Genomic DNA, 7119 nt, shown 5'->3' with positions numbered 1-7119 from the left:
ATCAGAGCCTTGTGAAGGAAGTCTCTGTGGTGGACTGTGCGTGTGTGTATTTTTGTGTATGAACGTGTACGCTCGCATTTGTGTGTCTCATAAAGAGAGCTGATTCAGAGTCTGTGTGTATGCTTTGTGTTCGCGGTGTTTGGTGCTGCAGATGAAAGGGAGTGGAGGTGGAGGTGTGGGTGCAGGTGCCTCAGTCTTTATCTGAGCGCTGTGGAGGGACTGGCATGTCCCTATTATGGGCGAGTGCAGAGCGCTCAGCGGTCCCAGTCACCCCTCTAAAACAGCAGCACGCTAAAAACCGGCATGGCGCCAATTAGCAAGCAAACATATGCTCTCAAAAAATCCTGATGAAAGTGCATACTGATGTCGTAAATTAGTGGAGCACAATGCATTGTTGGGTGTTTGTGTGTAAATGTTTAATTAACCTGTTTGCCTACATCACTGCTGTGCGTTGTAGCTTAGGAATCAATCTACTTAGCAACCCATTTAACAATACAAGGCCTGCTTAGTATGACACATTGATTGGGGACAGCCGAGCAGTTGTTAATGTCTTCAAATTAACAAAGCCATTAACCCAAGTGATAATGGTCTGTTTTGTGTGTATGTGCAGGTTGTCCAAGGACGATAACTCTGCATAAAATCTTGGTCTAATTTTCTTTATGGCTCCAAGTGAATTATCTGTATTTTAATGATTAGAGACACATTTAAATCAGGATACTAAGGATGTGCTCAAGCTGGCTGTGTGTGTGAGGAATGAAAAAAAGGGACGCATCCAATAGAAATGTTAATAATAATTAAAAGTTATGTTGTTCCGCAACGTGAAATTGCCATTAATTGTTCACCCACTGTGCTCAGGTTTCACCAATTCAAATATTTATCCAGCATTTCATTATTCCATGTGAATGTTATGTGGATACGGATATATTCAGTTGAATCTTGATTTTAACACCCATTAGGTTTCGTGGGGATTTTTTATTTATTTATTTATTTATTTATTTTTATACATAATGGGGAGCAGACTGCACCTCCTCCCTTTTTCAAAAGATCACAGAACACAGAGGGGGCCATGATGACCCTATCCCAGAGGAGCATGCTGTTTTGCCTGCAAGGTAAAGAGCCGGGATGCAAAGGAGTTTTTTGATTTAATCACCATGCTCCACAGTGCACACTGTGTATGAGGAGGAGATGGCAATTATAACACCCGTGCCGGCCTGCTGTCCTGCCCATGTGGTGATGTATTCCCTGGGGCGTCACAGGGAGACACTGGTTGGGCGGGGGGCAGGGGGGGGGGGGGGGGCAAGCCACCATGAAAGAGAGCTGAACCCCCGCAGACACACCAGACTTATCACTCTGCACTGAAAGCCAATGATGAGCTCACTTCACTGCAGCGTAGTCAACGCAGAATAAATGCTTCGAAAACAAGGTATGGGGTGTTTTTGTGTTTTCTTTTGTTTGTGTACTTTTCTGCCGGTCCAGAAAATCCAGGCACCACGCTGACCCAGTTTATCTTCCCGCCTCAAATCAATTTGATTACACAGCTTTGTATATAGTGGTTTCACATTTCCCTTAATCCTCATAATAATGCCATTCTCACAGTCCAGATTTAAAGTACCCCTTTGATTGTATTGTTTATACTAAGAGGGGAGGATATGGTATTATGATACAATATTGATATTTCCATAAATAAGTACTAGTGCCGGCTCTCCCACATACTGCATTCGTCAGACTCCTTCACACTGAAAGGAACTAGCTCAACAACTTTTCATATTGGATCAATCCTACAAGGAATATTGTTGTTTATTGGCAAACATCCTGACATATCATCATACACAATGAGGCGGGCATGAATAATTAATATCCTCTCATACAAAATATTCACTTGCGCTCCAATGGTGTTTACTCCCCCGCAGACATCCATACTGAGGATAACCTCTGCTGTTTAGAGGAGCTCTGCGTCTCACTTCTCTGCTGCTGAATACTGAGAAGTTACAAGAGACACAGTAACAACGTAAAAGCGGCAAGAAATAGATCAGCAAATACACAACAGCGCTGTTTAAAGAGGGGCTCGAAAAAACACTGTGATTGTGTTTCTGGAAGCAGGAAAAAATAGTGCAATGCAGCCAAGAACTGGCGACTGCAGAGAGACTGAGGCTAAATCTCAGAGCGCAGGTGAGGCGATAATAGGTTTAATCTGACTTGGCATTTAAATAAAGACAGTTTTAGCATCAGAGGCCACAATTATAACACATAAAACGGAGGTTTGCTTAGCGGCCCATAAAAATCCCTGGTTAGATTAGACTGTAATTAATCATTGCCAGTAAACGATTGTAATTGTTGTATTATTTTTTTCTCTCTTACATTTTTATTTCTTGAGGTTACACTTATTACATCTGCCCTCTCTTTGTTCAGTGTGTTTGCTCAAGTTTGCCACCATCTGTTCACAAATGTTTGGATTGGATTTAATCTTTATTGGCTCGACAGTTTTATGGGCCTCCTCAACAACCATCAATAACCAAATTACTGTTATTGTTAATACATTTCAGCACATTCATATTAAAGTTTGTACCTTTGCATTAGAGCAAAACCAACAGACTTTTGTGTGAATTTTGTATACCTTAGTGAATGTAACCCAGTTGGGTCCTGTAGACAATGTACAGCTGAATATTAAACTAGTCAGTGAGTGACTGATGGAAGATGGTGCAGCCCTGGGGAGACGTCTTTGTGGGAGAAATGACACTCCCCTTGTAACTGTCTCGGAAGTCAATTCTATCATACTGTCAAACTCAGAACTTGCTTCCCGCATTTCTTTTATTTCCCCCCGTCTCTGCATTTGAAATCATTCCCACAGCCTACAGCTATGAGTGCAGACTTTTAGTGCACGTCCGCTCTAGACGGGAAGTGTGGGGGACGGGGTGCATCCTGGGCCACCCTCACCAGGGAAAGTGACAGTCTGGATAATTGGCACTAATCAAGTGACTGCTTGTATTGAGAAAAAGTTGCTTGCTTGCACAGAGAGAGGAGGAACAGGGCTGACCTACAGAGGTAAAGCCCAAGGCCGTCTCCTACAATAGAGTCTGTCAATCTGCAGTGTGTGACAGTCATCATCTTACCAGCATAGTCCGTCTTTGGACAATATGCACAAAAAAAAAAAAAAAAATATATATATATATATATATGTAAAGGAGAAAAAAGGGAAAGAAGAAGAAAGTCAGAGAGGCAGAGAAAGAAAGAGAGGGGGTGGTGGGAGAGAAGAGAGACATTTCCTATTTCATATGAAAACTAGGATGTTATGGAGAGCATACTACATTATTCTTTTTTATAATTTCTCTTACAGCTATTGCTTTGAATTACAGAGGACTTTTTGTCAAGAGCGAGAAGGAGATGAATCAAAAATTCATCTGAAGAAGTTCTGCATAGGGTGAGGCGAATATACCTCTGGTGGAACCAACATTTGCGAAAGTTCTATCTCCTTAAGCAATTATTAGCGGTGATAGTTTGACATGTACAAGAGTTGTCAACAACTGACTTTAAACAAAGTACAAAGCAGAAGTAAACAGTGCCTTGGGCAAAATTAACTTGGGGGACTAGCCACCTCATGAATTATAAATGGCTATCTATTACTGCAGTGAGTGGTACTACCAGGAGGCTTCGTTCACTGGAATAGACTAACCTATTTTCAACACATCTGAAATCAAGTGACAGTGAGCCACTAAAGAATGCAGTTCAGGGAAAAATGAGCTTGTTATTTAGTAAACGAGTTGTGTAATTTCTAAATTGTACCAAACTAACCGTGGAATGCCCTCAGGGGTTGGTGTCATCTGCTATGCACGTTTGCATACTAACTGCCATTCACTTGCAAATTAATTCCCTTCACAGAGCACATTTTAATCCATCTAATTAGCAAAGTGGCCCATACATAAAAGCTTATGTTTTATCTTTTTAATTCTCACCTCCCTCACGCTGCCTGGAAATGATGTCAGATCAGATTATATCGAGCTCTGTCAAGTTGCCTCACAGAGGTTTGCACCTCAGGAGAGACAAAGTTTGAACCCACCGACTAAAACTAAAATCCACAGGTTCAGCAGATTTCCTCCTAACGCACCTTCAGCGTGTTTCCCCTGTCATAATTCTCAATGCGGCACATCTACTGACCTGAGATGGCAAAGAAGAGGGATTAGAGAAGTTCCCAGGTGCAGCTGTGCGGGAGCCACGAGGAGTCTGGCTGGTCAACATTGATAAAAGGCGGCAGCAGGTTCTGATGAGGGACTTGTGCCTTCTGCACTTCTGCCTGTGCCTCGTGGGCTCTGTTTCAGAAAAGGTGTTGAGACGTCTGGATTGGCACCTCTCTGGATACAGTGATGCAACCACTGGAGGACGGTGAAGCCTGAACTGCTGAGGTTCCCTGCAGAACAAGCAACACACCAAAGGCTCCTTTAGATGTGCAGGGGAAAAAAAGACACTGAAAAGTCAATTAAACAGAACACTTTGGGTGGAGATGTGAGGCTCTCCCAAATGGGATACACTCTGAAGAAGGGAATATTTTTTTCCTTTGTCTATGTCATAAAAGGCACACATGATCATCATCTTTGAGTTCTCAATTTTTCAAATCCGGAGGGATTTTGGGGGGGGGGGGGGGGGGGGGGGGGGGGGGGGGGACACAGCTGCAGAAAGGCGATGTCAGATTCTTCTCCTGTCAGACAATCGGCAGCGGGCACACTGTCACCAAATCTGTAGAGTGAAGGGCGGGAATAGTTTGCTCGGTCTGTCTTTCAGTGAACACACACACACACACACACACAGAGACAGTTTTTTTGTTCTCCTTCTCCTTCTTCTTCTTCTTCTTCTTCTCCAACCCTATGTTCCATTTTTCTGCTGGTTTCCTTTTTGCAATTTGTGAGCCTTTGCACAGAATGTGCGGCTCCGCCTCGTCTTCAAAAGACCAGTAAATACAATCTTTCTTTTTTTTTTTTTCTTACACCAGCGGAAATGCACACATAGCTGAATACAGTAGGAAAACAACACTGTGATCTAGCTCTACAAACACCATGATTGGCAGGTGTGTGGCACAAAGTGGGATTCAAGCTCAGCTTCACACATTAATTGTAGTTGCTGTTAAAGGATGTTAACCAATATATATTCAATGCTCCCTTTTTAGACTCAGTTCTGAGGAGTCACTCTTCAAGCATGGCAGTGTTATGTGAGCCGCACCGTTGTAGGTTTCAGGAGACTTGAAATACCTTTTTTAGTCGGAGCGTGACTGCAGAACAACATTCCCCCCAGCTGTTTATTGGCAACAAAATAAACTAAAATAAGTTCAGTTTGTTTTGAATTGAAAGTCTTCATAAATGAAAATAAACAGCACTGCAGCTACGACGCAGCTGAAGATTCTTTCCCATACAAATGAACATATATTTACTTTGTGCACTTTGGCACATCAATATTTAATTTGTTCTTATTTGATTTGAATGTTTCGACAAGGTCCAGAATTATTTATCAGCCTGGACACACTGAGGTCGTTGTGCTTTGTTGTTTCTGATTAAGGGCTTCGGTTACGAGTCTATGCTAATCTGAAGAGCGCAGGATTTGGTGAAGAACTTTACAGATGAAAGCAGATGTGCTCTGATAAAAGAGAAGTGAACACAACACTGCATAACATTAGCAAGGTGGAGTTACTTCTCCTGACTTATAATTGTCCAAAATGCCTGGGAGATACACAGATGAGTTCACAGGACACCCCCCCCCCCAAAAAAAAAAAAAAAAAAATCCTTGCTCCCTTGTTTTGCATAATACACAGCTTTGCATGGACACAGAATGGGAAAGGAGGCAGATATCGGGGGGAGGAGGGTGAGGGGGGGGGCAGGTGTGAGTGATCTTCCCAGTGTCTCCAAGTCATTTTGTTTATCATTCAAATGAACACCTTGTTCCATTATCCATGAGGGAGTGGGAGTAATGCGTTAATGTGTCTTACTCATGGCTCATCGTTTGGTCTGAGCTGACAGCACAGGGCGCGACCGTGTCACACATGATGAGAGACAACAGACTGACAAAGGGCGGCAAAAACAGGTAATTACTTCATACCAACACTTTTGTAAAGGCAGCTCCCCTCAGCATTCATTTTTCTGTGTGTATAATTAGGCCGACCCCGGCCACTGTCTGGATGTGTTTGAGGACATGCAGACTGGGGCGCTTTGATTAGATGTCGGGTGTCAAGCTGACATGAAGGGACTGCAACACTTGTGCCCCTTCGCTCAGACTGGTGTTTATGCTGCATGCGGTAAAAGGGGCCTCCTCGTAGGGAACCTTCGGCTTTATGATGCTCTATGTGATTGATTATTTAGTGGGAAACTCCACAGCTCAAGTCAGTGAAGTGAAGCCAGCAAATAAAGTCAAATAACGAGGGAGAGTGCAGGTCTGAGGGAGGGAAAGATCTCAAGATGTTTTTGAAACGAGTCAGAGTAGCCAAAGGCGAGCAGATCCTCACACTTTCATATCCCCCCTTTTTAATATTTCTCCCCCGTTTTAATGATGTGCTTCCTATCCTTGAGTAAAGTTCTTCATAGCCAGAGAGGATTTTTTCTCTTTGAAATAAAATGTAAGTATATATTTAGTCTCCTAGTTTAGAGGCTTACAGGCCAAGGCAGAAATTCAAATTTGTGCTTTTATGAATAAGCATATTGACGGTTGTCTGGCTATTGCCAAAATGTTAACAATATATTAATAAGCAGTGAGTGAGCTTTGCTCTTAAGCTGTGCTGGAGGAATATGAAGCATCGGTATGTAAATTAGCCAAAAAATAATCACATTAATAAAAACATGTTTTTGGCTCACTTCCATCATCCTTGTTTTAATGACGAAAAAAAAGGCGAGGTAGCCATGTTTTATAAACATGCCATTGTCAAATCCAACAGAGGAAAACACAACGGGCGGAATGTGCAAACGGCTGCAAAAAGCCCTGCGCAGGTACGCAGGGCTTTTCGCGTACCGATAAATCAAATATTGATGATGACAGTGGAGAAACTTCCAACAGGAAAAAAAAAAAACAATGAATTCCAAAGCAGCAGGCAGCTGTCATACAACACCTAGATAGTGTTTGAGACCAAGATATCAAAGGCGTCCTTTT

Source organism: Echeneis naucrates, chromosome 16 (genome assembly GCF_900963305.1).
Source record: "Echeneis naucrates chromosome 16, fEcheNa1.1, whole genome shotgun sequence".
Classification (NCBI taxonomy): Eukaryota; Metazoa; Chordata; class Actinopteri; order Carangiformes; family Echeneidae; genus Echeneis; species Echeneis naucrates.
This window is presented reverse-complemented; position numbering follows the sequence as displayed.